At 48.0% G+C, this 25671-nt stretch overlaps 1 protein-coding gene across 4 annotated transcripts in view; it reads left to right on the top strand.

Annotated features, from left to right (window-relative positions):
* Positions 1-5918: 5918 nt before the first annotated feature.
* Positions 5919-25671, top strand: part of PSD2 (pleckstrin and Sec7 domain containing 2) — a 111465-nt gene continuing 91712 nt past the window's right edge. For 2 of the 4 annotated variants that reach the window (XM_068959675.1, XM_068959679.1), the window contains exons 1-2: positions 6006-6145; positions 8986-9051. The gene's annotated coding sequence lies outside the window, so the exon portion shown is untranslated. Of the gene's footprint in view, positions 6146-8985; positions 9052-25671 lie in introns of all 4 variants that reach the window. The other 2 variants (XM_068959681.1, XM_068959678.1) reach the window with 2 other exon arrangements.

The following is a 25671-nucleotide window of genomic DNA, read 5'->3' on the forward strand; positions in this document are numbered from 1 at the left end:
GGGGAGCCAAGCAGTCAATCCTAGTGAGTGGAGAAAAAGGGGCTTATATAGGGCATAACTGTTAGCAGAGGAGACTACCAGGGGCAGGATAGGTTCTGGCTACCTGGGCAGGCAGTCCCATCAGGCTGCCAATCCTGCAGCCATCCTTGGCCTCATCGCGAGAAGGCACCTGACACATGCTGCTGAGAGATCAGCAGTTGGCCCCAAGCATGCCCCAGATGGTTTGATGCCAGGGTGTTTGCAGACAGCTCTGCCATTTAATGGGGGGAGAACGCATGGCTGATCCCAGCTGAAGCCATACACTAAAATGCTGACAGACTGTTTGTTGAGACACAAACATTGGCAAATGGCCCTGCTTGCCATATACTTAGAATTGAGGAGAAGGAGGGAACCTAAGAACAGCACTCTCTCTCTCTGCCAATAACTAAGAGCCACCAGAGTGCAGTTCAGTGCATGTTTCTGAGGAGAGGGAAGTAACTTTAGATGGAGATTTGAAGCCCCCTTTCCAAATGGGATTCCAAGTTTCTCAAAATGAGGCTGGGTGCTGATGGGGATAGCTGAGGATGTTGCCTGGTACAACACAACTTGGGGAATGGAGCACCTCACCTATCTGGCCAGAATGGTACTTCCTTGATCCCTCAGGTTTGGTGTGTTCAGCAATACTTCTCCAGAGTGAGCCAGACTGTTAGCATCTCTGATATGCTGGAGAATTCTCTCCCAGCGGGAAAATGTGGCATGTGGAGCTCACAACGGTGCTAGCTCTGCTCAGTCCCTCTCAGTAGAATTTTACCTTACTCACTGATATATGCTATTAGCTCTCCCCATCTGGAATCCCATGCACCAAAAAGGAAGAGACACATGAGACTGAACTGTCTTTAGATGGCAGCTGTTGAGAATGTAATACTGAAAATGTGAGTCAGAGTTGGGCAGCATAGGGCAGGAGCCAGGGACCAGTGTTTTGTTCAGCATGTGAGACAGGTCTCCTCTGCTCACTTCAGAGTCAGGCCAGGACCTGTGCACAATGGAGTTCCACCCTTGCACCATGAACTGATGGTGGTGCTGGGAAGGGAAGAATTGCCTGTAAGCCACAGCCGTTGCTTTTGGCCTCCAGTGCTGTCATCTTGCAGGTTACCAGGGTTTGCAGCCTGGAAAAGTCAGCTCCCAGGAAGTCTAGGTAGTGAAGCTGCTGAAGGATTCCCAAAAGTGCTGCACAGGAGAGCTGCTGTTCACAGACATCAAACTAGGAAAGTCATAAGCTTTGCTCCTACATGACCTTTTAGCTTTTTGTTTGCAAACAGGTGCCTTTGTGTCTCAGATACGATCTCCCCCTCACTTGTGAGAAATTGCTGAACCTAATTTTTAACCTGACTGGGCTTCCATGCAAAATGCCTGACTTCTGCTAACATGGAGTGTAGTGTTTCCTGGAGTTCTGCCCCTTAAAATGCTGAATACTTCTTAGACCAAAAGGTGGGAGAGAGGGGTACCCAGAGAAAGGGAAACAGGGTCCATGTGGGTGGAGGAGGGGGCATGACATGTAAGGAGTTATCACCTGGGAAGAATACATGCAGAATAGATGGTAAGACAGTGCATTTTTGTTTACCTGGATGCCAGTCAGGGGCAGTTTGATGTTAATGGAGACCATGGATTAAAATTATTACTAGTGACCCTAATGAAAATATAAAAACAGGGGACAGATCTGTGGAAATCAAGCCAGTTTGACTTGGGCTCAAGGCTCAACAAATTAGGAAGGATTCTCCTGTGGTTTGTCCGGCTTTGGGGATCATTCAATGCATACCTGCATCATGTGCCCATGAGTGGAGCATTTTTCCCTTGGCAGTTGCTGCAATACCGCCATGTTCCACACAGTGTCAGACGCCAACATGCAACTACTTCAAGCAGGCTGCAAAACTGAGCTCCGGCCTCCTCTATCCTGCCTGAGATGCCCCAGCCTTCAGGCAACATCAAGGATTGGAGAAGGCATTAATTTGGAGCTAAGGGTGCCTGGGAGACCCCAATAGCTGCCTGCTCTGAGCAGCCATCCCCTAATAAGCTGTAGCACTGCAACCTGAAGCTTTAAACTCAGCACCTACAGCTGCACTGCAAGAATAAGGCAAATGTCAAATGATGTGGGATGAAGCCTCCCATTTAACTTGTTCTATGCCTCTTTCTGCTCTCTCTTGTGGCCTCCTTGGTGCTGTCAACTTCACTATATATATATATATTTTTTTTTTTTAATTTTAGATCACATGATAGAAATGTTGGTCACCTGAAAGGCAAAGTAAATTTTTAGCTTTTGTGGGTTACAGTGAAAAGTGTGAAAAAGAACGTCTCAGACCTAGGTGGAAAATGTCTATTGTGGTGATAGGGAGCAGCTCCTCACCCTGTAAAATGGCCATAGCATATGCCAGTCGGGGCACCTAGTTGCCCCAGTCCCATGTCTGGGATAGGTGTCTAGCTAACACTAAGCTGTGTGCTGCATCATCTCTGGCCATCTTTCCTTCCATCCTCTGCACTGGGCCTCAGATCCCCTCTGACATCCTTGACCACATCAAAGCTGGGGGGGCAAGAGAAACGAAGTGACAATTCCTCAATGCGATGCAAACACCCCCGTGAGAGACCCAGCTGCAGCTCACCTTTGGCAGTGCCCAGCTCCCAGTGCATCGATCCTGCCCTCGGTGTTCCTCCGCCCTCCCACGCTGTCACACTGCCCGCTGAGCCTCAACCCCTTCAGCTTATGCTTGCCCAGCTGCTCGCCCATGACAACCACAGCAAGCTTCCCTCCGCAGCAGGCCTGGGAGGAGGAACAGGCTGCTAACAGAAGAACCTCACTTTGGTTTGATCTGTCTGACCTGAAACCTACAGGAAACTTCTCTCTAAATTAACTTCATCTGTCTCCCAGCATTTCCATGCTGCTCCTGAGCCTTTCCTCCCGGTCTTGATCCCTTTCTTGCCACTCCCGTAGGTTTCCCTGTGTGGGGCAGGGGAGCGTGTCTCTCACTGTGTCTTGCAGAAGCCTTTTGTGTGATCTCCTTCTTGGCCTTCCTTTGCCCTGAGCTTCCCAAGCCTTTTCACCCCCTCCCGCTGACGCACCAGGCTCAAACGCCAGCACCACAGCTTCCCCGAGGATCCTGTCTCTTAGCAACGCTTCAACCCAGAAGGTAAATGCTGATCACACATCTCCATCCATGGTGCTGTGTGCAAAGTGCAGAGGGTAACTGCTGCCTGGAGGGGAGAGGGAATATGTGCCTTCCCCTGCACATGCCACCTCGTCTGTCCCATGTCACTGGGAAGTGGTCGAAGGTGGGAGAAGAAGGAGGTTAAGTTCCTTGTTGCTAGGAGGAACGTGTGGTGTCACAGTCCAGCTACCCTGCGACCCAGCTCATGTGATGTGACAGGAGATTGCAGAGCTCAAATGCCCCTCTGGAGTCCCTGCCTGCTCCGGACACACAGTGCAAGTGCCCCAGGGAGGCCTGAAGCCTGGGTCTCCTGCCAAAATCCAATGGTTCTGCCCATCTTCTGCCAGCGTTTCATGACTGACAAAGCCCTGATAAGATGCTCAGACCTTTGCCTGCTCCATAGGAGCTGCAGAGATGAGCATGGGTTCACACAGGCCTTGGGAACCTACATACCAGCATTGTGGCTGCGTCCCAGTGAGCAGTGGGAATATCCGTAGGACTGAATCCTCTGTCATGGCCATGCAGCGAGGCCATCTCACTGGTACAGCGTTCTTGGAGATGAACTGACTGAAGATTTAATCCTGCTGGTGTGGGAACAACTTGGGCTTGGAGGTGAGTGCCAGCATCACTCAGGCTCACTGATACCACAGAATCACAGAATCACAGAATCGTTTAGGTTGGAAGGGACCTCTGGAGATCATCTAGTCCAACCTCCCTGCTCAAGCAGGGACCTCTAGAGCATATTGCCCAGGATCGCATCCAGACGGGTTTTGAATATCTCCAGAGAAGGAGACTCCACTACCTCTCTGGGCAACCTGTTCCAGTGCTCTGTCACCCTCACAGTCAAGAAGTTTTTCCTCAGGTTCAGGTGGAACTTCCTGTGGTTCAGTTTCTGCCCATTGCCTCTTGTCCTATCGCTGGGCACCACGGAGAAGAGACTGGCCTCATCCTCTTGACACCCTCCCTTCAGATACTTGTAGACATTGAGGAGATCCCATCTCCGTCTTCTCTTCTCCAGGCTGAACACGCCCAGCTCTCGCAGCCTTTCTTCAGAGGAGAGATGCTCCAGTCCCCTCATCCTCTTTGTAGCCCTCCGCTGGACTCTCTCCAGAAGTGCCATGTCTCTCTTGTACTGGGGAGCCCAGAACTGGACACAGTACTCCAGGTGAGGCCTCCCCAGGGCTGAGCGGAGGGGCAGGATCACCTCCCTCTACCTGCTGGCAACACTCTGCCTAATGCACCCCAGGAGACCATTGGCCTTCTTGGCCACAAGGGCACACCGCTGGCTCATGTTTAACTTCTTGTCCACCAGCACTCCCAGGTCCTTCTCAGCAGAGCTGCTCTCCAGCAGGTCGGGCTCTCAGCCTGTCCTGGTGCATGGGGTTCTTCCTCCCTAGGTGCAGGACCTTGCACTTGCCTTTGTTGAACTTCAGGAGGTTCCTCTCCGCCCACCTCTCCAGCCTGTCCAGGTCCCTCTGAATGGCAGCACAGCCTTCTGGTGTGTTAGCCTCTCCCCCCAGTTTAGTATCATCAGCAAACTTGCTGAGGGTGCACTCTGTCCCTTCCTCCAGGTCATTGATGAATATATTGAACAAGACTGGACCCAGGACTGACCCCTGGGGGACACCACTAGCCACAGGCCTCCAACTAGACGCTGCGCCGTTCACCACAACCCTCAGAGCTCGGCCATCCAGCCAGTTCTCCATCCACCTCACCGTCCACTCATCTAGTCTGCACTTCCTGAGCTTACCTAGGAGGATGTGATGGGAGACAGTGTCCAAAGCCTTGCTGAAGTCCAGGGAGACAACATCCACTGCTCTCCCCTCATCTACCCAGCCAGTCATCCCATCCAAGGTGGCTATCAGGTTGATCAAGCATGATTTCCCTTTGGTGAATCCAAGCTGACTACTCCTGATCACCTTCTTGTCCTCCAGATGCTTACCCCCAGAAAGAAGCTCAGGCTGGGCTCTGTGTGATGCTTCACTCTGCTGGGAGAGCTTATGCGCACCTCAGCCTCCACAGGTATTTGGGGCCACCATGTCTGCAGCCTTGAAAATCATAAGAAGGTCCTAAAACTCATGACATTGGAATAGCGAGGGACTCAGGGGCTGTGTAAGTCTGCCATATGCTGTTTTGCACTGGTGGGGTGGTGCTACCAGCCCTCAGCCAGCATCAGTGAGTGGCTGCCTCTGAGATGAGAGCAAAGCGTCTCCCAGTTTCACCTTGCTCCAGGATTTGGCCATTGTCTCTGCTTCAACAGGAGAACTGCCCTGGGACAGGAGCCACTCAAGTTGTGGGTCACCTCCCTGCCTGTGGTCCCCACGCAGCAGCATCCTTGCCCCAGGTGCAGGCAGTGCTCTGCTTCCACCCCTCTGGAACAAAGTGAGAACAGGTGGCCCCCCAAGCTCCACAGCCTGTTGCACCCCCTATAGCCTGTCTCACCCTTGCACCTCTCTGTATCTACTACCTGTCTGTATCTACTGCAGCGTTCCCTGATCGCTCCCCCCACCCCACAGCCTGTCTCACCCCACGGCCTGTCCACTCCCCCCACGCCCCATGGCTTGCCTCCCCCAGCCTGTCCCACAGTCCGTGTCCTTTCGCACTCTGCACCCCACAGCCTCTCCCACCCCACGGCCTGCCCCGCCCCGCCGCGGCCGGGCAGCCGGGCCGGGCGCGGAGCGGCGCGGCGCGGCGCGGGCCGCCAGGGGGCGGCAGAGGGCGCGGCGCGGCGCGGCCGGCGGCGGGGCGGTCGCAGCGGTCTTGCCCGCAGCCCGCGGGAGCGGCTGTCGCGCCGCCGGCGCCGGGCCAGGGCCGGGCGCCTCGAGGACGCGCTGTGCAGAGCTGCCTTCCTCATGGCTGCGTGCCCCCGGCGGCCCTCGTCGGGGGCCGGTGCGGGCGGCGGCGAGGCGGGGACGTGGACGCCAGCCCGGAGCTGGAGCCGGACACGGGCCAGGCACAGCAGCGGTGCGGTGAGTGCGTGCCCGCCGGCGAGCTGCGGGCTGCGGCTGCGGCAGGGCCTGCCGGCGGCGGCCTGCCCTCAGGCCCCGACCTGTCCTAGGCAGCGGCACCCGGGGCCTGGCAGAGCCCCTCACCGGGCAGCCGGGCCCTGGGAGCCGCGGGCCTGGGGGGCCAAGAGTGCGACCCTCACCGAGGTGCATGGGGCAGCCTTAGCCTGGGCCTCACCAGCATCCCCAGCCACCTGCCTGTCTGCAGGTCCAGAGGTGATGGGGCTTCCCCGTGCCCTCAGGCCTGGAAACCCTTCCCTGGCAGCCCATCTCCACCATGTCTTCTGCCCACCAAGCTAGGCCAAGGCACGGGTGCCAGTGGGGTCCAGCCCCACTGACTGGGCATGGGCATAACCCCACCCTATGAGAACCACTGCAGGCCGGCGTGCCCTGGGGGCATCATGCAGGGTTGGCCCATCCAGGCCACGTGATCTCCTAAGCATGACACTTGCTCAGAGGCAAGCAGCGTGCTCCCCAGTGGGGGCGGGTTGTGGGGCGATGGGGGGCTGGTTCAGCCCCGAGGTCCCTTTGCTTCCTATTCAGCCTTGTCACCTCTGGTGAGATGACGGGGACAAAGGGAACCTCTGCTACCCCACTTTCCCATCCACCATGGAGGACTGGGCCACCTCTGGGGGCTGTACTGCCCCATGCTACTGCTGTGGGGTACAGGAAGGGCTGTTTGTAGATCTTGTTTACACCTTTCGCTGTGGGTCATACAGTGACACACATTGAGCTAAAGGCTGTCCTTACCTGGAGAGCCTTCCCAGGAAGGAGTACTAGGAGATTAAACTTGTGCCCAAGTTTTGTAACTCTATCTCATAGGGCTGCAGTGACGATCAGACCATTTGGGGAGGAGTCAGTATTTTGATTTTGGAGGATTTGAGGCCTGGAAGAGGATTTTTCTGTTCTCAGGTTCCTGACGTCCTGCTTATGTGTCCCGTGCCCCCTAATTTTCTTCTGCTTAATGGAGTAAACTCAACTAGGTGCCAGAAACATCATTTCAAATGCCATCTAGCAGAATTTAAGACGCGATCCAGAAAGGCAGGGTATTTATTCGGATCTCCAGTACTCCAGCCAACCCCACTGTTCTATAAAAGGGGACATGGACATCTGTGTACCCAGTGATGTTAGAAGAAGGTCCCTGCTCAGACCTTTCGTGGAGCTTACAGGCATCTGCCTCTGGGAGTGGGCTTTCAGTTTCTCTCTCAATCCCTAAATAAGACCAGGAGAAGAGTGAGATTTAAGGTTCATGCTGTCCTCAGGGTTTCCTCGCAGAGCAGTTCCCTAGAAGACACCCCTGAACAGGATCCAGAATGGTTAGTAAGCATGAGACATTGTTGAGAGGGAGCTTGGATCCCAGAGTGCGATGTAGACTAGGACTTTCCTCCTGCTGTTCACATGGCCATGAAACCCAGCTCAGTTTAGTCACTGTTGCTAGCACCAAGAATGGGACTGAGGCAGTGCTGGGCTGGAGATGGTGATCTCTTCTGTCCCAGTGTTTCCTGTAACCCCCAGACTTTCCCCTTCCAGTCCCAAAGGGGCAGCATTGCTAACCACCCTGGGCTGCTGAGGAGAACAGCCTGTCCCTGGAAAATGACTGCGACATGCTGCTCTAGCATAGGCTGGATAGGCCCTCTTTTTGCTTTACTGGTGCCTTAATCTGCCCTGCCTTATAAGTAAAGTACATTCCTCCTCTTTGCCCCAATGCTTTGTCCTCTCTTGAAGACAAGTGCTAGCAGTAGCTGTTGTAACAGCCTTAAGAAAGACTAGTAAAAACTTTCTCTGCCTCCCAACTTTGTAGTAGGCTAGTTTGCAAACTCCCCTAGGCCAGAACAAATGACTGAGCAGCCTAATTCAATGTAAGGTAGTTAAAGGCTATTGCAGATGATGGATTATTTCAAGGTTGAAAGGAAACTGATGCAGGGATACTTGCAGAGAGTCTCAGTGCTTTCTCTAAAGGTGAGCTCAGCCATTGGATTAGAACAGAAACACTGATTTCCGTTCTGAGTCTGCTGAGAGTATGGATTGCCCTCAAATTGCGTTGATTCCTCGGGCTGTCCTGTGGTTGAAGTGGGACACGAAACTAGTGAATACCTGCATAGAGGTAAACTGTACAGCCTGATGAAATGAAACCATTTACTGCATTTATTATTATTCTTGCGAGTCTTGTGCTGGTTTTTGAATACCTGAAGGCCCTGTCTTGGGGCTGCTTCAGTGTAACCCTCTCATCTTTCCAGGAGGCCCAACTGATAACACAATTCTGGGTGGAACGCAGGGAAGACTGCCACAGTTCACAGCTGGGCAGCTGCCCCAGACTGCTTTCTGCAAATCTGGGCTTTGCAAAAGAAACCACTCCTGGCAGGGAGCCATTTCTCTGAAGGGGCTTAAAGCTTTCTACAAAGGAAAGTTCTCCACAGACCTAGGGCCTGTGTGCTTTCCTACTGCTTTCTGCAAGAGTTACAACAGATAGGGAATAAGATTTTGAACTACGATCCAAGACCTGGTGCTCTCCAGTGCAGGCTCCTAAGCCAAGAAAACTGCCTGTCCTGCAGGGGCCTGATTTGAACTCCAGCCCTTGTGCAGTCAGTAAGCGGAGTGGCATTAACTCGCCTCTTCAAAAAGCAGTGAGGGTTCTTTGATGAGCATGCTATCTGTGGTATTTGTTGTTTCTTTTTTAAAGACTCATCATGCTTGGTTTAACTGCAGCCTGCTGGCTGGTTTGAAGGTTACAGAGCTTTTGAAGATGCTAATACAACCTCAGTGATGATCCTTAATCGCTTCTTTATCATGTCCTCTCTAAACAGTGATCTTCTAGTGGACTGAAAACCTGGCTGGTGGAAGGGCAGTGAAGCACATGGAGTCCAGCAGAGGTAGGTTGGCTTAAGCCAACTGAAGGAATGGGCCCCAGTACCTGAGACTCTTGAAGCAGTTTGCAAGCATTAAACTTGCTAGGACACTTCAGTTGTTAGGCTCATCAGGAATCTTTCTCTCTGGAAATGGCTTGGGAATCAAGGAAGAAATTTCTTGCAAAACCCTGAGTTTAGGAGATCAGATAGAAGGACCGGCTGTCAGTTTAACCATTTGTAAGAATTCCCTAACCTGAGGGGCTGCAGATCAGGGCAGCTTCAGGAAGTTTTAAAGTAAAGTTTTAAAACATGCTGGTCTTTGTCCTGGAATCTTCCTACTGCCTTTTTTGTCTGACTCAGCATTGAAGCTGGCATCCAGAGGCAAAAATCTCCTCTTCAAACTGTTAGGTGATCTTTCTTTCAGGAAGGAAGATGCCTTCACAAGGAGATGTGCAAGGGGGGCGGTTCTCTTTGATTCTTCATATCCCACAGGCTCCTGGGGCATGATGCTGCTTCTTGTAGGTAGATAGATGGCTGCCGTCGGCAAATGTCAGAAAGAGGGAGAACCACCCTGCTTTGACTGAAGACCACTTGTCCCAAGCGCCTCCCCAGGCATGTTACATGTCTTCTCTTTAGCGGTTTCCCATCATGTTAGATGTGTGCCTGGACAAGCTTCTCCGCTGTATTTGCTCCTCCTGCTGTGGTGACCAGATGTCCTACTCTTAGTGGGTTTGTCCTACTTTCAAGTAGGTTAATCTATTTTTGCGTGGCCTAGGGTGTTGGACTGTCCTTCGTTGTGACATTGCCTTCCTACGTGCCCTGCCGCCTGGGAGAGGCAGAAGCTTTTCCTGTCATGATCCCAAGCAGTTTTCCTTTGATCTGTACACTGGAGGAAGCACGTATGATCCTGTGTAGTGACGAGCCTTCTTTGCTAAGGTGGGAGGTGCAAACACACAGTGTATGGTCTCAGAGGCTCAATACTAGTGCAGGGTTTTGAGCCTGCCTTCTTAAAGATGATTAGATGCTGAAGGTCCTTGAAGAGAAAAGCCAGGTTTCTACGTTGCTTTAGGCTTTTGGGTGTCTGTGTGCTGGCTGACTGTTATGCAACGCTGGGCGTTCTCGTTTGCACACTGTTTTAAGTGCCTGCACTCTCAGGGTCTGGGAGAGCCATCTAGCAGAGATGGGACGAGGGACATCTAGGGCTGTGAGCTGGGGACTGGACTGGAGTCTTGTACTGAAACTGATAGCAAAAGACGTATTACAGCCTTGGCACTGCAGGGAACCTACTTCCAACTCACAAGTCTTCCTCTGAAAATGCTGTGTTTCCCTCTAAAAATGCCTCATCTTTGGCTTGCCAGCACTTGCTAATATTGATCTCTCTGGCACTACTTGGCCCTTCCTAACCGACTGATTCGTTTACCTGCTGCCCTTGGAACTGGAGTTTAAAAATAACAGCTTCTCATGAAAGCTAGCAGTGACACACAGATTTGCAGACTTGAAGGGTCTCTGAACTACCCAAGCAGGACTCTGAGTGTTCTGACATAGCTGAAATGCTGCAGTCATGGAAAAAGGCGAGGGAGCTTGATTCCTCAGCAAGGTGAGCTGTACCATAGCAGGGCTGGAAGGGAGAGGAGAGCATGCAGAGTGGAAATGGAAGGCCAATGAGCTTTGGACCAGTGCTGCATTTTATTTATGGCCTGCTTAGCAATATCGGACAGTCAGTCTGGTTTAAAGCATCTCCTGTCCTGGATTGACAGTATGCATCCAATTAGCCATGAAATCCTCTAATTATTTGTCCTGAATTGCTCCAGTGGTAGCCAAGGTCTGCTATCCCCTCCTTTTGTCTGTGTCCCAGCTGAAAACGCCCCAGTGTCCCTGCATCTAGAGCAGCAACTCTGGTGTGTGAGCAGGGTCAGCAGAACCTAATTTAAGGAGAGGGGTCACATGAGTTAATGAGGGGGTGGGCCTGCTTCATTAACTTTTTAGAGATCTCTAAAAAGATCTCGTGTCCTGAGACATGAGGGACGGAGTTCACCAGATTATGTGCAGCCAAGATAAGAGCCATGTAATGAATTAATGTGGTGGGAGAGCTGGTTGGTATGGCTGCAGACCAGGGGGAGGAAAGGGAATGAGTGTCAGAGAGGATTTGGAAAAAGAAGGTCACTCATGTCTGTGCAAGATATGCATGTTCCTTGTAGAGTGCAATATCTCTGTCCAGACCAGGTCTCATGTTTCCACAGAGACATTTCATACTCCCTTTGAAATTGTATTACTAGGGGGGATCTCAGGAATCAGAGATAGCAAACACTCCCCCCTGCTCCCTTCACCCTCCCTGTTCTCTGCCCTCCTTGTTATTGCAGGCTCTCTAGAAATACAGCTTATCCATATAAATGGCATGTTCTTTTAAAACTCCACTGCTTCAGCCCCATAATCCTTGCTGCTTGTTTTTACTCTATTCATCAATGTTGTTCCAGCAGAGAGAAAGGAATAGACTCTGCCTGTTGTAGACTGCACTGTATCAAACCAGTCGAGATGACCATCTCAAAGGAATGAACTAAGCTCTCTAGGAGAGAAATTTGGTCTCTAGAACTTGGTCAAAGCAGCATCCTTTTTTCATGTCAGCAACTGACAGGGTAGTGGGAAATACCTGTGGGATAGAGAAGTCATGGAGGAGACTGAATGGGCTTATGGCTTAGAGGAGACACAAGCGAGGCCTGAGGACTTCTTTTTTTTTTTCCAGATGTATTCTGTTCCCAGACGTAACTGTGTTATGTTACAGCTGTGAATTCTCAACTGTAAAACCATTTTAAGGTGAAAAAAGCTTTGCAGGGCGGTTATCACATCCTTCTGCTCATTCTAATTGTTCATTATGCAAAAGAGGAGTCTCAACTGGCTGCAGTATAAAATGTGTCGTTTATGCTCTCGGTAACCTTAACTCTGACCCAGAATGAAAATGAATAGCTCTCAGATGAGACAGGACACCTTGTTGTAGTTTTAAAGCAAAGTTTAACACAAAACATATTCAGCTCCTCTATGAGAGGTCAGCTGAATGTTTCTGCCATTATTTCCAGGTCACAGGCTCCTACAAAATGAATTTTATGTTGCCATCTTCAAATGCCATCTGAAGGCAAACAGCACCTCTGCTCACACTGTTTTCCATGGACGCTTCCTCTTTGTGCAGATGTATGAGGCTCACACTTTCTGTGACCAGTCCTCTTTTAGTGATACAATTCTACTCATGAGCTCAGGAAGAAATCACAGTGGTAGAATCAGTATGGATACCCATCTTGGGGAAACCTGGAACCAATCTGTAGGTGTTCCAGATGGGGCTCAGGTAGCTGGAGTGCAGTGATCTGAGTCTAATATTTCTCTCTGAAATATTTCTCTCCAGCTAAGGGATGTTCAAACAGGGCCCTTCTCTGCCAAAAAGTGCCAGTCCGGCAAGGCTAGGAAGCAGCTGACACATCCTTCAAGTCTCTTGGTGTCCTTCCACCACAGGTCAGAGGTGTGTGTGCCAAGTTCAAACCAGAGAGCTCCCTCCATACAAATGGCAATGTGGGGGGTGGGGGGGAGGGAAGCTGTTATATACAAAAACTATTTCTTTTCTGCCCACTTAGAAAGTGGAGCTATTGAATTTTAAACAGCAAAGACAAAACCCTGCTGAAGAGGCCTCTTCTGTACTCGCTTCGTGAAACCATGGATCACAGTGATGGGGGAATCCGGGAAGATGCCAAAGTTGGCCTGATTAATGACTCTGTTGTTGTCTGCTCTAGTTTGCTGAGCTTCGCTCTGGAATGACCGTTTGCTAAAGAAGCAAGTATTTTCCCCAAAGAAGCTTTCTTATGAGCTGCCCCTGTGCTTGGAGTTGTTCTGAACTTCATGACTGGAGTTCCTAAAGGTGGTTCTTGCACCGGCCTTTAGAGTGACACTGGGCTAATGGACTGACCCAAAGTGCTCTAGGAACCTCCTTTATGGCAACAAAGGCCTGAACTTGCAGATGGAGGGGGCACAGGCAGGAGGAGACAGAGTCTCTTTGTTTTACCAGTAGCCTTTTTTCCCTGGCATTTAAGGGTGAGCAGCCTCACAGCTCCGTACCCCCTGAAGAGGGGCACCCCCTTCTTCCTTCACTTCAGTTCCCATGTATGTCTCTCCACTCTCTCCAGCAGCACTGCTTTTGCTGTGTTGGGAATACAGTGGCAGCCTGACTCATGCTTTCTGTGCAATAGTCTATCACTTCTTCCAGTTTGGGCAATACCTTGAAAGTCCATCAGAGCAGCCTTGCAGTTGCTTTTCCCTGTACACCTCCTTTTTCCTGTCCCAAGCTCAGAGCATCAGGCTTTCTTCCCTTTTTTTTTTTTTTCTCCTTGATCCACTTACTTTTAAAATAGAGCAGTTACCTTTCTTCAGAAAAGAGCTAATTCTTTCCAATCTAGGGCAGGTTTGACAGCACAGCAGTGTATGCAGTTCTCTCTGGGAATGTGCTTGTGTTTCCAACATGAGTTCATAGTATGGCTGTGCTCACGGGCAAGGGGGATTACATTTGTGGCTTAAGATAAGGGTTGGGTCAGTGGCTCATGGTCTAAGAAAGAACAGCACTTAGGGTTGAGGGATCTGTCAGGACCCAAGTCCTTGGTCCCCGTTTTTTCCTTGTAACTGCACATATGTCACAGGAGCGTAGGCTTGGCTCCGTCAACAGCAAGGCCAAGATGTAAATGACCCCAAGATTAAGTTCTGTCAATACTTCACACCTGTCCCTCCATGGCCAAACCTAGGTCCATGATGGATCTCTGGATGGGGAAGTTTACATTGTCCCTGGACCTATGTGATGAAAAAACAGAGGTCTTCAGACTTGTACCGACGCATGTATCAACAAGTAGCAGAACTGCAGGGCTGGCAGGAGTTTGGGAGGTGACCTGTTTCATCCCCTTGCCTGAAGGTGGGACTACTTCTTATCTAGGTCACTGCTGATAAGGGCTTCTCCAGCCTTTTCCTAAAATCCTTGCCCATGACTCCTATGTCTCTCACAAAAGGGGGAGCTGACTGTGATTTGGGTAAATAATGGCTTCTGAGATTAAATTCTCAAAATTTAGAAGAATCTCTGCAGAAGCTTGTTGTAGTGATGAATCCTGTGATAGAAAGGATTCTATCTGCATCAGCTTCCATGCCAGTGGTGGTGGGAAGGGTTTATATACTCACATTGTACTGGATTTCTTAATCTCCTCTGTTTAGGGATCCTTCTGCTGCCTACAAGTTTACACCCAGCTGTTTTTTAATTAAAAAATAAGCAGACAGGTATTCACAAAGAAAATGAAGCTGTTTTATTCTTTGTGTGTCCTTGATGATTTCCTGGCATCTTCTCTGGGGACAATCATTCTAAGCTTTGAATCTGAATGTTTGTCTTGCAAAGCCCATCATATTAATTGGGAAGAGAGCCATGCAACAGTAAATGTCTCATGCAGAGCAGACTGGCAGCAGTGTTAGGAACTATGCCTTCTTCTTCCCCCTTAACACTGCCTGGTAGGCTGTGAGGTTCAGGTGATGTGGCTGCAATTCAGGTTCAGCTTTATCTTTTGAGTGACTGCATACAGTTTCGTGTATCTGTGCTAAGGCTGCCTTGGCAGTAACCATGACCCATGTTGTGCTGTGAAGTACGGTCAGGATTTTTCAGCTGAGGAGAGCTGTAATGTCTTACAGTGTTAACAAAGAAAGATCTACTTAATGCATCCAAGATCACATGGAAAAACAATGTTAGCTGCTGGTGATTTGTAGCGTAGTAGAGGAGTGGAAGAAGAACAAGCTGACTAGAGCTGGAGGCTAGAAATCCAAGGCATGCCTTTATAGCAGAAAGTATTTAACTAGGGAGGCAAGGCTAGGTTACTTACTGTCTTTCAGCTGAGCTTTGTGCCTTTTTAGTGAAACTGGCGATGCAACACACATCCTGGAAGTTGGGGGCATACAGAGGACTCCCAGATGAGCTCTGAGGTGTTACTCAAACTACCTCATGTCCATCTGAGATTTAAAAACTTGTGTACTTGAGATGCTAAAGCAACTAAATCCCTGGGAGGAGACTGGAAGGGTCTCTATATTCCCTGAGTGAGCAGTGCTTCTGCATCCAGTGTGTTTAGATAAGACATGGTAGAAAAAAGTGAAATGCAAATTGTCCAGGGTGGAAGGAGTTGACTCTCCTCCCTTAAATCATTTTGAAGCACAGTGAACCTCGAGCCCACCCCAAGTGGCTGCCTTGTTGGGTACAGTTTGGGAGGTCTTCTGGGTGGGACCTGATACACAAGGCCCAAGCTCTCATTGACACCCTCTCAGAGGATGAGCCGGGGCAAGGCTGAAGGCACAGCCTAGCTGAAAAGGAATTTCCCATTGAAGAAGACAAGCCAGGAGAGCGGAAATTGGTTGCTTTGGACCTCACCAGCAGGAATGCCCGGCTTTCCCCTGCCCCAGATCGTAAGACCCCTCAGATGCTCTAAGATCTAAACTCATCAGGTTTGTACACTGAATTGCTCCATTGCTACAAAGCAAATGCAAGGATAAAGATCCAACCATGCCTTTGTTAGTGCCTGGGGGCAGATTAATGTCAGTCTCTTGCTTGGTGCCTACCGTCTGTAGCATCTCTGAGCGAGACAGGGGAGTGTTCGTTTATTGAGCTCTACTGCGCTCCTTCTACATGGGTAAACTCAGTGATATTACATATTTTTCATACAGGAAACTGAGCTTTGAAGAGGTGAAGTGACTTGGTGAAGATCTTTAAGGAAGTTAGAGCTGTGAGGAGGAAGGGAGAGAAGAACCCAGGAGAGCTGTAAAGCTGCCATTTTAATTTGCTGTATTATACCCTGAGAACATAAGCATTGCTGGAGATACCACCTCAGCTGCTAATCCAGTGAGAGCTACTGGAGATTTGCAAGTAGTAGAGCTTTAAACAAGGGACAATGTGAATTCAATCTGACATCCCATAAGATTCTCCTTCTCTTTGGCCCTGATCTACCAATAGACACCTCTTCCATTTTGCATATAACATGACCTATTGTATAAATATTTAGTCACCCTGTTGGGAACATTAATTATAAATGGAGACGGAGCTTTTGAAAGCTTCCCTGTAGGTCTGGACACCCAATTTCCATTAATTTTAATGAGAACCAGACATCCAAATCCCATTTGGTGGCTTTGAGTAGTTTCGGCAGGAAGCTCCGTTTGACCCCCCCCTCCCCTTTTACCCACTCTGCAATTTAATAGTGAGATTTGCAAATACATTACAAATCCCGTGGATTCCTGAGCTGCCCTTGAGTGATTGTTCTCTGCTGAGGATGGTTGGCTGGTAGCTTCAGAAGTATTTATAATAAGTTCATTTAATCCATCCTGTTAGTTCTTTTCCTCCATCCCCCGTCCTGCTCTCCCCTGGCACTTTGAAACAGTGATGCCTGAATGAACCCCCAGCCTGCACGGTTTTTGACACAGAAGCTTTGATGCTTGAAAATGACAGCTGCACAGAGCAGGTCTGAAATGAGTGATTGAATTATCTGACTGATTAAAAATGTGCTGTGGTTTGGAAGATCTGATGGCAAATATTCACTTAGGCAGCTGACATGAAAGAGAATGCGCTTGCGCGCAGGGGGTGTGTGTGTGCATGCATGTGTTAGAAAAAGCAGCTGATGAAATGCGACAAACACCCAGAGCTGCTTGGAATGGCAGCTTCTTAAGCTCAGCATCCTTTCAAAAGCCCCAAATCTTCTGCGTGATGCTCAGCAAAAGCTAAAACTCAGCATGGTTGCAGAGATAATCAGTATTTAGACAGACGTCAGCAGTGGTTTAGGAAATGGAAATTATGTTAAAAGGTAGCTCAGGCTGGGGAACTACTTAACTGTGTCTCAGTCCCATATGGACCTGTAACTGAAGAACGATAAATTCTTCTGCTGAAAAAATGGTTCCCATCCTCCATATTGCAGAAATGTACTCATGGTGTGGAGTGGCCCCAGGGATACCAGCTCGATGGGAATGTGCCCTGCGATCGAAACTGAAAAAGATGAGCTCCGGTGAGATCATCCATAACTGACCAGAAAGATAGAGAAAGGAAGCTTGATTATGGCTTTTTTTCCCCCCCATCACTGTCAGTGATGGGAACAGCAGATATGTTAATAACAGCAGGAACAGTTACAGCCTTTCCAGAACTGTCTCTGCTGCCTTCCCAGCCCTATTTGGTGATTTACTCCTTCCCAATGCCTCACAGAAATTCAGTTCTGCGAGAACATAGGCAAAAAATCTTGGAGTGAAATGACTGAGAAAATAAAACTAAAAATGTTTCTTTGCAAATGAAGCATGTTTTGTCAGCTGAACAGATCACGGATTCTGGAGGGAGTTTCAAACAGGAAAAAAACATCAAGCCCTAAAGGTTACAGCTGTAGTTCTTCGTTGCAAATGGTTTTGTTCTGATAGTATACGGAAATTGATTTTTTTCCTAAAATGTTTAACTGCTCTTCATCTCTCTAGTTGTAGAAGATCATTATCTTCTCCTGACTCCTAGCTCAAAAGCGATGAGACATTGGGCTAAAACTAATTGCTTTATCAGAAATAATTTTGGTTTAGTCTCTCAGTCCAACCACTGAATAATCTGTTCTTTGCCCCCTGTCACTGCTATTAGCTGCAGTGATGTTAGATATCTCTAATTGCTTCAGCCATGTATTTTCCTGCCCACGCTGTTGCAGTTCCAGCGGCCATTTCAGCAAGATGAAATGCTATAGCTACAATTGTCCTAAGGATACACATAGCCCATGGTAGTTCAGTGGGATCTGTATGTCATCTCCCTGTCAGCATCCCAGAATATTCCTGTAGCAACCCAGGACCACTCAGAGCAGAGAAGATGCTGAAATCCTCCTTACAAAATGTTCATGTAGCTGCATGCCTCATCATTCCTTCCTGCTCAACTGCAGCCTGACAACTGAGATTTTTGTTCCCCCTCCCACCCTTTACAGTTCTATTCTCCCACATCTCCCAGCCAGACCGTGTTAGGTTTAGTGAAACCTCTGATGGGTTCAGTGTCTCGTCCTACCCTCTGCGTATTTCCTTTATAGACAGTAGTATGTAAATTAAATTTTTATTTGCAAAAATTTATTTTAAATCCTTTTTCCTGTATTCCAAGTCGTTGAACAAGAAAGCCAGAGCACCTGGTTGTGGCCTCTAGGTTGGATCCAGACTGGCATGTTTTTTAAAGGTGAAGGTAAATGGCTGGGCCAATATCCACAGTTAGATAGGCAGTGCTCTCTCTGGTATATGCACAGGGTAGCTTACCTTGACTGGATTACTTTGGCGTTCTTTACCACCAGACTTCATCTTACAGACTAAGAAGTCCCTGATCTCACAGCCAGGGCCTGGTCTCTCTTCCTACACCTTAAGTGTCCTCCTTTTTGGTGTCTTGGGTTGTCCCTTGTAACAGCAAATTCTGTTCTCTGCTCCTTCATAGCAATGCTCCAGAACCTTACTGCACCAGGTTTAGGCCTAGATCACTTGGATGCCCAGGCAGTCAGTGCTGAGTCCTGGGCCAGCATGCAGTGAGGGAAGGCTGTAGCTGTTTCCCACCACTGTGTCATTTCTCTTCAGTGGCTCTCTTGCCTTAGGAGTCCAGGTGGTCCTCCTGGATTGCATCTGTCTCTAGGTACACTTCCTGCTTAGCAGGACTGTTTTATCCATGCATCATCTGTCCTGACAATCTGCAGGGCTGCTCTGAAGAAACCGTAGTTTTAAAGAGTCCAAGGGCTGGAAGGACCTCCCAGCAGAGATGGACTCGACAAATGGCTTTAGGTAAAGAGGGAAGGTTGCTTCCCTTAACCATGGGTCAGATTTGACAGTCAGAAGGGCAGTGACAACAAGCTCTGTGTAATTGTGTGAAAAAGGTTATCGGTAGCAACCTTTTAGGCCTCTAGGCTTGAAATATGGGGGAAGAGGTAGAAAGTAGATTGTGTAATCATGCCATACATCAATGGCACGTGCCTGAGTAATAAACGGACATCAGAAATTCTCATTTACAAAAGTAAATTGAACGTACTGGCCAATACCGAGACACATTAAAAGATTCACAGGGCTGAATCACAGGATACCCTAGTCACCCAGGCCTGACAGGTCAGAGAGCTGGAAATAAGAGCTACATATGAATCTCAGAGCCATGCAGTGTCAGGTACACTGAGAAAGTCATGTGCTACCTGTCAAATCCCTAACCTGGCTGGTGAAGATCATGTTGGAGATCCCAGTGAATTGATGTGATACAACTGTGCAGGACTCCTCAGAGATACAGCAGAGCTATGCCTACCTGGCATAGCGCTTAGGCTAAGTAACATTCCAAAGAAACGTCTGGGCAGCAGTGATAGAGCTTATGGGCACCTCTGCAGGTGGTTGCTTTCCATTGGGTAATGGGAATAGATTTACTGACAGAGTCCAATAACCTATAGCCTTTTTGCCTCCAAATTATCAGCTTTTCTTGGGACATTGTTCGCATGCCTGCCCTATAATACAGCCAAAGGCTGCTCTCCCATTCGGATTCAAGTTTGATATGCCCCTGGCATAGATGTATCCCTGCAGACTACCAGATCAAACTGGAGAGCTGGACAAATAGTTTCCCTAAACAGCTTCATAATAAAGTGAAAGAAAATCCATGTTTGTGGAACAGCTTTTCAGCCTCAGGGACAGATGCTGAAGGACTCATGCTGCTGCCAGTACTACAGCCTCAGAGTTTCTAAAAATGACGGATGAATTACTGTTACCAAAAGTATTGCAGTGAACTTAGTGTGATTCTGTATCAGACCTCACACTGATAGATCATGGTGAATTGATTACTGAATTCAGAATTAATGGTTGCTTAAATGACCTAATTGCATTTGTTACAGCAGATAGAATGTTGTAATCCTAAATGATAGTACATATGCATGGCACTTAAAGTGGTCAGTTTTCCTGAGATGAGAACAATTACAAGCAAACCATGATTGGAGGAAAAACTGAAACAAAATAATGTGTATTATAGTTGAGAGTTGTTTAAGAAAATGTTGGTAGAAGCCATTTCCTCCACATGCATGCGTACAATTTTGCAGTTATCAAAGTATTCTTAGCTAAGAATCTATCTTTATTAAGAAAAACAAAAACCAGCAATAATAATTAAAAAAAAACGGAAAAAGAAGGGATTTGACAACAAAGGCTATAGATTAACTCTTATGTAATGCAGAAAGCTAAAAAGGCTCGTTGGAAAGAGCAGTCAGGTTCAGAAATGAAAATTAGGTTTACTAGCATTAAAGACAGTAAGAGAGTGTGTGTATATACATTTATGTGTATGCGTATATGTCAGGAAGAAAATCAATGCTACAAGTTGTTGTTAGATGATGGTGGTAAAACAGTCTGTCATGATTCCACAAAGAAAGAAGTATCCAGCCAAAGATTCATAGCACTGGAAAAAAAGCAGTCTGATACCTTCATATCTTACAAAGATAATAGAAAGCTGCTTGTTCCAGCAGTAACCAGGCGGCATCTTAAATGGCAACAGGTAGAACTGAAATGTTTATGCATAGCTAGAACTGGAAAAATTGCATTCAACAAGTTTTTTAAAAAGCAGCTGGGAAATCCTTTTAGGGTGTTGATACCTCATGTATATTTGGTAGCTGGGGCACTGGGGAAAGATGTATTTGCACCTCTAGTTAGAAAGGCAAACTGGGATGACCTTTGTTTAGGTGCCATGATGAATGATGGGGAGGGGAAGGCACATTGCACTGGAATCTGGTAATAAGACATGGAAGACACTGCAGACTCCCTGTACCAGAAGAACAACTGAGTCCCCAGTGGACTTCCCAGAGTTTGCTCAGATCAGTTGTTGAGGATATGATTTTCAGTCACTAAAAGCTGGTGAAACCGTAGACCAACATTAGGACAGATCAGATGCTGGGAGTGATCTGATCTGCTTGGGGAGATGATTTTATATGGATGATGAGCTTTCAGGAAGACAAATGCAAATTCATGCATCCAAGAACCCCTGTGAACAGAGGGAAGATGATGTTTTAGGGGACGATGACTCATCTGAAAGTTGATGTGTAAGAAGACAGTGAACAGAGAAAGCAGGATCAATCTTTCCTTCTGGCAAAATCTGAAATGCCAAGAATGGTGTCTCCCATATTCCAGGCAGGGATTTCCCAGGCAGAAATAAACACAACAAGCAAGGGGTCAAATATCTCCAGAATACATCAAGACTCCTCCTCATGTTTGCACAGTAGAGGTGACTAATCCTTACACAGTAGATTCAGTCTGAGTGAGCAGTGTCTGCTTGGCATTTCTAGAAGGGTATGGAGAGGATGGTGGAGCCTAAAACCAGTGTATCTTCCAGTAGAACTGTCAAATACCAGTTCCTCAGTGCCCTGATGTGGGCAGCTCCGTATGCCATGGTGTCGCTGTTCTCATTTTGAGTCCCACAGTTCATGAGGAACACTGGTGTGCGTGGAAAAAACCCAAGGCAGTCATACTCAGCAAAGAGTTGAGCAGGAGTTCCTAGCATCACCACTAGGTAAGACAGTAAGCCACACATCTCTGCTGCACCTGGGAAGAAGGGTACATCAAGGCGAAGGGATGTGGTAGTATCTCTGGGCTAGGCACTGGCCAAGATGGTACTCAATTCTGAGCCCTCTTCTAGTACCCACACTCAGAAAGTTATCAGGGAGCTCAAAGAATGAATTAAAATGTGCAAAAAGACACAAAAGGAGTTCTACCTGCTTTGCATATCCAAGAAAAGGCTCTAAGGGGATCACAGTCTGAACAGCTTCCTAGAGAAATTGATTTCAGTAACAAGGCTCTGTCATCAAACTGACCAAAATGTAAGAAGAACCAGTGACTGAAAGCTGACACCAATTGGAAGTGTTTGTATGCGGAGCCTGGGATTTGAACTGGAGGCATTTCACCCTGTGTGGTAATTAACCACTGAACAGTTTACCTCCGGGTGAGGTGCTTGGAGTCTTTCAGTGCTTGGCCGTTTCCCCCTGGGTGTTTGTAATTCAGCCAACAGCCTGGTATGATGCAGAAATTACTAGGTGCAGACTTTTCTGGACATGTTCCAAGAACACTTTATGCCCCTCCTTAACCTCCTGCAGGAGTGGATACAGGAGTAAGCCGTGGCCTTGGATCTTGCAATGCCTGTTGTAAGCAATATCACCTGTAGGTTGAGAGACCTTCTCCTGAGATGAAGATGCTTTTTCCTGTGCATAAGGAAAGCTTCTTTACTTGAGGACACATTTTGTCTGGGCTCTCTAAATCTCTCAGGTCAAAGAGTTTTCAACTGGTTGTTAAAGCAGAGGTTCCTGGTAATGTCCCTTCCCATTCATGTCCTGGACAGGTTAACAACTCTCCCTCAGTCATCTCCCGATCCATCACAGCACCACAACCCCCCATTTGTTTTCTAACCCCACACCAAGCACAGGCAATCTGTGCAACTGTAACACTCTCGTGAGCTACAACTGGGACAAGGTGTCATAGAACAAGAGGTACAGCTATGACTGAGGGGAAGAGAAACCAGCTGTGAGTCTTACATTCAGTGTCTGAGGCTTCAGCTCCAGTCCAACAAAACATTTCACTCCTCTGTGAGATCTCTTGCTAGGTGCACGCTCTGGGATGGATACGCTGGTTTATATGTACACCCACACACCCACACACACACAGAGGAGATGTGTACATTCCTTGGACTCTCTTTTGAGAGACTCCCTCTCTCTGTTCCCTCTCCTATTTCTGTCTTTGCAGCTATGCAAACTTACTAGCAGCCCTTCTGCCCTAAGGGCTCTAACGGAGGTCTTTGCAGCGTTTTTTCATCATTATTTTAAAGCATCAGTTCTGTCCATCATCCAGCCACCCAGGGTGAGACAAAACAAATCTCTTCTCTCCCAGCCCCTAGAGCCATGATGACACCTCTCACCACAAGCTGTGGTCCTCCTAATGTGAACCACCATCTCAGCAGTCAGTACTCAAACAGCTGCATGGAAGCCATTATCCAGAGCAAAAGGCTGATTTTGAGTATCAGGAGGAATGCAGAAAAAGGCTCACAAAGGCTGGCCCTTCCTCCCTTCCAGAGGGCTCTTACTCCGTTCCGAATCTCCCTATCCTCACTGCCTGCGAAGAGCACACAGCAAGGAAGGTCCTGGTGATGCTTTCCCCTAAGTCTAGCTTGTGTCAAGGTAACTTGTATTGTAAGTTACTGAATCCCAGCTGGGAAATCCAAGAGATTTCCAGAGAAAAGTAACTATGGGAGGACATGAAAGCAAAATCATTCCTGAGCGCACCCTAACATTTGCAGTATTTTCATTGTAAAAAGGAAGAAAAAAGCTGAGCAGCACCCAGGAATGTCCTTGTGTGCCACACCAAGTATCATGCATTGGGCATGGAAAATTATCTGTAACTGGACAGCAGAATTTCAACTCAGCACTTGTCTTAGCTGCAGTTGAGGCATTTTCTTAATTTTCAGGTGAAGCTGATTGATTTGGTGGGATTGTAGAGTAATTGGGCCTGGGTTCTCCACTCAGAGAGAAGGGGCAGCAGGGCCAGGGTTGCAGAACCACCCGCCTTGGAGAGAAAGTTCAGGTTTATCAGTGGATCCCGTGTGGGTAAGAGTCCTTTGCACTATTTTAGGACCACAAACACTCATCATTCTCTAGACATGCCCTTCTCTCCCATCAATCTAGATGGAGCATTTCCATGGTCTGTGGAGTGTGGTTAGTTAGCATCCATGCCTGTCATGTGGTGTGTAGTGTTTAATTCTGTTGCATGCATTTCCCTGCTCTCTGGAAGGCTCCCAGATATGTGCTTTTGTTCATATTTGGTGCATGAGGGATAGTTCATGTGATGTCAGTGTGTAAGGAAAGTGACTTCTCCCAGAGGTTGCTCTCACTTCCCCGCAGGACTCCTGTCACAGGTGGCAAATGACACCTGTACAGTTCATGTGCACATCCAGTTAGTTAAATGGCATGTGGAAAATTGTTATAGTCATGGAGTTTTCTTTAATTCCAAGCAATAATTATGGCATATCTAACAAAGCTTTACAGACAATCCAGGAAAAGTATCTTGTGCTCTTATTGTTAGTAATGTATCATAAATGATATAGACAAGCACACAAGAGTGTTCAAGGGATGAGAGGAGATTTCTCCCTGAATCCAGCGCTTATTCCCAGAAGCAAGGTGATTGATAGCGCAGTTCTTTGGAGCCCAGCTAGTGGATGTATTCTTAGAAACTAGAACCTCATTTTCTCATACTGCAAAATGTCACTTCCCAGGACTGGCTGCACAGAAATTGGATTTTGCTACTTGCCTTCAGACCCAAACAGTACAACAGACTGATGAATATTGATCTTTTTTTTAAAGCACCCTAACCTGATAATTGACTGATTACAAATACATTAAAATTGATCAGAGAGAGGAACAGGACAGACTTTTATGATAGTATAACTTGAATCATGCCTCTCAGATAAAAGAATACAGAGAAAGGTTAAGAATTCCACACCTGAATTTGTCAGGCTATTTACTGGCCTTGTCCGTGGTCACGATACCTATTTCATGTGTCTCTCCAGCACGGTAACCTTCATTCACACTTGTGTTTGTTGGATAACTCCTGAGTATAGCTGCAGGGTGGCTCATTACATGGTTCATTACAGATACTAACCCTGGCAAACAACCCTGTGCGCTGCGCTGTACTGTGGGGTGTGCCTTCTGGAAGAATATACAGCCATATTTTACTAAGTTGCTCGAGGACATTATTTCATCTAATGGCTGTGCTTTGATGTATGGATATATTGCTATAGATTGTAATGGTATTTTTAATTCAGGACATAGGAGATTTGTCAGTTCATAATACAGTATTCAGCTGAGGAGTTATTTTCTTTAATTTTATGTTCAGAGGTGTATATCCCCTGGGATTAGCTTTCCAATAGAAACAGAGGTCTAGAGAGAGGTTTTCCACCAGAGACTGATGAAGCCATCAGCTACATCGGAACAGGTATGTGGGACATACACCAAAGCCGCCTTCTTTGGCCTAAAGGGAATATCAGCAGACATGGGGGTGCTGTGCTTTCTCTCCATGCAGCTGCAAGAGCCTTTGGTCCTCCACAAGCTGTTAGAAGGGAACGCTGTGCATACTTGCAGTGCTGTAGCAACCATGACCTGCCAGCACAGTGCTTGGCACAAGCAGGCATCACGCTGCTCTGTGAAGCACCCAGGGCAACAGGTGAACATCCTGGTCTGTGTGCGTTGCTGGGATGTGGGCTATCCCAATGTGAAGGCATGCACCAGTTCTGGGTGAAGGACCCCAATAGCTGACCGTTGCCCCATCCAGTTCAGTTTGAGGGAGCCTTCAGTGGGTTGTACTCAAGCTGGAATGACTTGAAACTGAAGGTCAGCTGAAGGTCAGTGGGGCTCTCGGGCAGTGGTGCGTTATAGAGGCAAGGCCTGTGGGAGCGCTGGAGGCACAGAGTAGGCCCTGCAAAGCTGATCTGCAGCACTGGGGGCTTTTACCAGGGTTGGCTTTCTTTAGGTATTTCCAAATGCTGTATGTCTGTGTATGTAAGTACATAGATCATTAAAGACAATGTATGTGTGTTTGGCAGGGTTTCACCAGCCTCAGCTTGAAAGGAGGTGATTTGCT

This window comes from Struthio camelus, chromosome 13 (genome assembly GCF_040807025.1).
Source record: "Struthio camelus isolate bStrCam1 chromosome 13, bStrCam1.hap1, whole genome shotgun sequence".
NCBI classification, from domain to species: domain Eukaryota; kingdom Metazoa; phylum Chordata; class Aves; order Struthioniformes; family Struthionidae; genus Struthio; species Struthio camelus.